Below are 4,561 nucleotides of genomic sequence, written 5' to 3'. Positions count from 1 at the left end.
TCCTCTATAGGACTCTGGTATAGAACACAAAGTGAAATGGTGTCTTCACACGAAGCAGTGTAATGTTTATTGCACATTGATATATAATGTCTATTGGTGTTTTGTGGCTAAAGCGCCCTTAGGCGTTGATGCACCCACGCTGACGCCTGGTGGCACGTCTCCTCCATCACGACTACCAACGTCGATGACCATGAGCAACCGTCGTGCATATGGAAGCTGCACTACGCTGCACACGCTAGCACAACGCGAAAGACGAAGCACGTAACTGACACACTAATACAACGCGCAAGACAAAGCACGTAACTGAATCGTCACCGAGTCAAATCAGCGCGTACAGCGCGTCGTAATTGCAGCCTCCGCGATCAACTTCAGAAACATTTTCAGAGCTAATTGCGGAGGCCACGCTCCGCTGTGCTGAGTACGGTGAATGGCGTTGGTAGTGCTTCTTGATGCCAGCGTCCCTTCGAATGCTGGCATCGAGGCGTCGTAGTGCTGAGACCACCGAAGCGTTCACTGTCGGTGCGCGTTAGTATAGTGCCTAGAATATACTTACTAGTGTGCCGACCGCGGGCTTTCCGGTGGCACGGAGAATGATGCCTTCCGCTGGCGGCCACCAGACGGCGATAGCCGTACGGACCGTGCTATGCCGAGCGGCGTCTTTAGCCAACGCGCGCGTGTGCGACAGACGCCAATGGGCTGTCCCAGCCCGTTTCGCTCTGCGCAACGTTGGTTGAGGTGCAAAGTGTAATCGAAAGAATATGATTTCGTTGCACTTACAAACGATCGTACACACAGTTATCATTATAACGCTACACGATACCGGGTGTTTCTGCGAAAAAATACCAATAAATAAATACGCGGTTTCCGAAGAAGTGTAACTTTTTTCCACAGTAAACTATTATATACGAGACATGTCCACAAATGCTAAATTCACACCAAGTTGTATCTAATTACATAAATTAAATTAATTACTATAAATGACGGTAATTAAACAGGGCACATTTTCATGGGTGACACACCGTCGACTAATTTTGAACGAGCGCTCAATGTACCAATTATTAAAGTGTTTCTCACAAGCGACAGCCGCCAGAGTTAGCCTTCGATCTGCCCTCTTATATTCTTCTCCCACTCGGCAAAACGTTCTGGGTCAGCAGGCGCGCTGAATAATCAGACTTGCTCGTTGTTTGAGCGGTATCCCGTTGTACAATATGGGACAAAACAGGTGCTGTCTTTACGCCTCGTTTTCTGCGACGACATCTCGGTTGCGTCCGCGAACAGACACAAGTGCGAACCACTCGCACAGAAAAGAAACCCAGCAATGACATGCGGAGGCACCACATGCTACTTGCTCGAAAGCTACAACGCGCCGCAACCAACGCAGAGTAATCTAGTAACGGTGGCCGCAACTGACTGCGCTTACGAACGCGCATCCGAAGTGCATCCGAAGCGCAAGCGACGCGTGATGCGCCGCTCGGTTAGCACGGTCCCAAACAGTGTCGCCGTCTGGTGGCCTCCGGCGGAAGGCATCACCGGCGGTGCCAGCGTCTCCCATTGGAAACGCCCGGCGGTCGGCACACTAGTAAGTATATTCTAGGCACTATAGTATATTCTAGGCACTATAGCGTTAGTGTCATAATGCAGTACTTCTCTTTTCTGCTCGTAGGCGGCGACACCGCCCCGAGCAAGAGCGCGGGTACACGGAGGAGTGTTAGATATATAAGGCGCGTCTGTGTAGCTCTCTGCAAATGCGTTTGTGGCGCAATGGGTTAAACGCTCGGCGATCTATCGTCGCGGACCGAGAGGTCGTGGGTTCGATTTCCAAATTTTGCATGTTTGTGGAACTTTTTCTTCTGGTTTCTTTCTTTGTATTATGTTCGTGTATGTTCGTGTGACGTATTTCCGTGACGGAAATACGTCAGTGAAGTCTTGGTGGACCCCGGCATAAAACACTTTCGTGTTAAAAGAAAAAGAAAGTGGCAGAGCCACTTAAGACTATTTACGCGTCGGAATGCGCAAGCATTATAGTCCCTTTGATGAAATATTTTCGATTGATGTGTTGGACAGGCATTGAAGTTCTTTCTGGTAATTCGGAGTGTTTGTTTGCGCATACGTTGGCCACAGACCGGCTCATTTTATACACTCATGACGTGGGCGTCGACAGTCCATCGCAGTAGACACAGCACCGATGAAGTCCGAAGAACAAGCGACTCGCGGGAAGCAGCACGCTTATAAAGGCGAAAGCCTTGGGTGTCTATGTTGGCGGTGCCGTTCGCGGTGACTGGCGAAACTGGACCGTGACGAAAATTGGCCGACGCAGCAAAGAATGCTCGAATTGACGTCACATTTCTCAGGGAGGTTCCTGTAAACAAAGTAAATTAGTGGCTTTGAAAAGAAAATTTGGTACAATTTCGGTCTGGGTGGGCATGGAACCCGGGCCTCAAGAGTGGGAGACGAGCACGCTTCCCTGAAGCCACGGCTGCTCCGCCGTTCCGGCTTACTAAATGTGTGCCTATAGTGCGTGCGTGATTGCAAACGTCACGTCGCAGCCATCTCACTGACAAAAGGTGTGGCCTAGTGCGTGCACTAACATGCTGCACTTTAGGTACTACGTTAAGTGTTCATAGTATGTGGCGTTCAGGAGGTCGCCTTAGTGCCACACGTGTACTTCCCATTGCGGCTCGCTATGTCTTGCAAGAAGTGTAGCCCCGATTGTATAACTTAATGCATTGTCAATGTGTCTTACAAAGAAGTGTAACCCCGATTGTACAACTTCACGTATTACCAAATGTGCAGCAGGCTTTCGCATTCATGTGTTACAAGAGTTTAACACCTGCCGAAAATTTTTTTTATGAACACAGGGCCGCCTCCCCATTGACTGCGCCAGTCACGTGCCCGATGACTCACCCACCAGGCACACGTTTAGTCAGCCAGAACCGTGGAGCCGCCGTGTCGTCGGGAGAGCGTGCTGATCTCGCACCCCGGAGGCCCGGGTTCAATTCCCACCCAGATCGACATAAACCAAGTTTTCTTTTAAAACCCATTCATTTAATTTAAAGGAGTTGAATGTTGGGCTATAGTTGGCATTTTGGCATCCGAACTATCTTGAAATAACGCTCAACGGGACGGCAAAACAGAAAGGAAGACGAACACAGGCGCGAACTAACAATTGATGTATTGATGCCAGACCCACAGGTGTATATATCCACAAGCTGCGCAGGCGCACCTTTACTTTATGAAAATAGTCAAACAGGAAGTGAATAAACAAGGCGCGAAAGGAATTTCATTTCTGCATTGTACAGAGCAATCGATGTATTGCTTACACACTCCTGTCCTGCTTACCTGATAAAAAAAAAAAGAAAAAAAGAAAAGTGCCTCTAACGGTTCACGAGCGGTGTTCTGATTACTTTTTTTTCCTAGGATTTGCACGCTATGAAATGTGGTTCATAAGTGGGACAGCTACCGCAAGATGTGTATTGTCCTTATTAGCTAGATTTCTTCCATGCTCCCTGAGTCGGTCATTGATGCATCGGCCCGTCCGGCCGGTGTGTACTTTTCCGCAGGATAGGGGAATCTCGTACACGACGTTGTTGGAACACTTAACTGGACTCTTTTCATGGTTCTTTTTACAGCCCACATTTTTGTCTGCAAATGTGATGCAATGGCTCAGCTGAGCAAGTTTCTTAGGGGCTGAAAAAAAAAAAAAAAAACCATCGGCACGTTAAACCGAGTAGCCATGTTTTTGAGGCAATGTGTGACCTTGTGCATGTACGGAACCACTTCCGGCCTCTGAGTGCCAACCAGGGTTTCAGCGGCATTCTTGCAAGAACGGCGCTTCATTTTATTTGAGGGGCGTTTCCGCTACTGACACGACGATTTACTTTCTTTACAGGAACCTCCCCTGAAAAATCTGACGTCAATCCAAGCATTTTTGACGTTCTCTTGCTATTTGCGTCGTCGGCCATTTTTGGTACTATCGCTGGGTCACACCGATGTATTTTTGCGTAATGGGGCATATAACGCTTTCGCATGAAAAAAATAAAAATAAAAAAAAACTATATTATCGCCTATGAACTTGTGTAAAAGTAGGCAGGAGTCAAAGGCAGAATAAACATTGAATTCTACTGTACTTTTCTTCTTTTTGCTGATGGAAAACGCAATCTGTTACCTATCATATTAAATATGTGACATTTTCCTGATGAAAAAAAGATCTTGATAACCTTTTTTTTTCGGGAGACACGGAGATCGGTAGCGACAAGGGAATGAGCCGTAAATATGTAAACTGCCAAATATTTATGGGCTATTGTTTATTTAGACGTCCTCTCAGAAAAATGATCCAGAAGTATGTCGCCGGCCCGCTCAACTTTCCTGTTTGCTACATTATATATTCTAATGCGGTCATTTGCTATGTTTACTTATGTTAGCTCTGCAGTCGACACAGCAACACTTCTTGAAAAATTAAAGAAGTGAAAACGAATAAAAATTGGTTACGCGTCTTTGGAACACGGCGTTCTGTCGGTTTAAACACCTAAATATACACCAATTTTAGAGCTAGGAGCTTCAT

General features: G+C 47.0%; 1 pseudogene; it reads left to right on the top strand.

The window, feature by feature from the left end:
• The window catches only part of LOC119440637 (uncharacterized), a 7,698-nt pseudogene extending 4,027 nt beyond the window's left edge, over nt 1-3,671 (top strand).
• Nucleotides 3,672-4,561: the final 890 nt, after the last annotated feature.

This window comes from Dermacentor silvarum, chromosome 2, assembly GCF_013339745.2.
Source record: "Dermacentor silvarum isolate Dsil-2018 chromosome 2, BIME_Dsil_1.4, whole genome shotgun sequence".
Classification (NCBI taxonomy): domain Eukaryota; kingdom Metazoa; phylum Arthropoda; class Arachnida; order Ixodida; family Ixodidae; genus Dermacentor; species Dermacentor silvarum.
The sequence above is the reverse complement of the archived record's forward strand: the minus strand, read 5'-3'. Positions and strand labels throughout refer to the sequence as shown.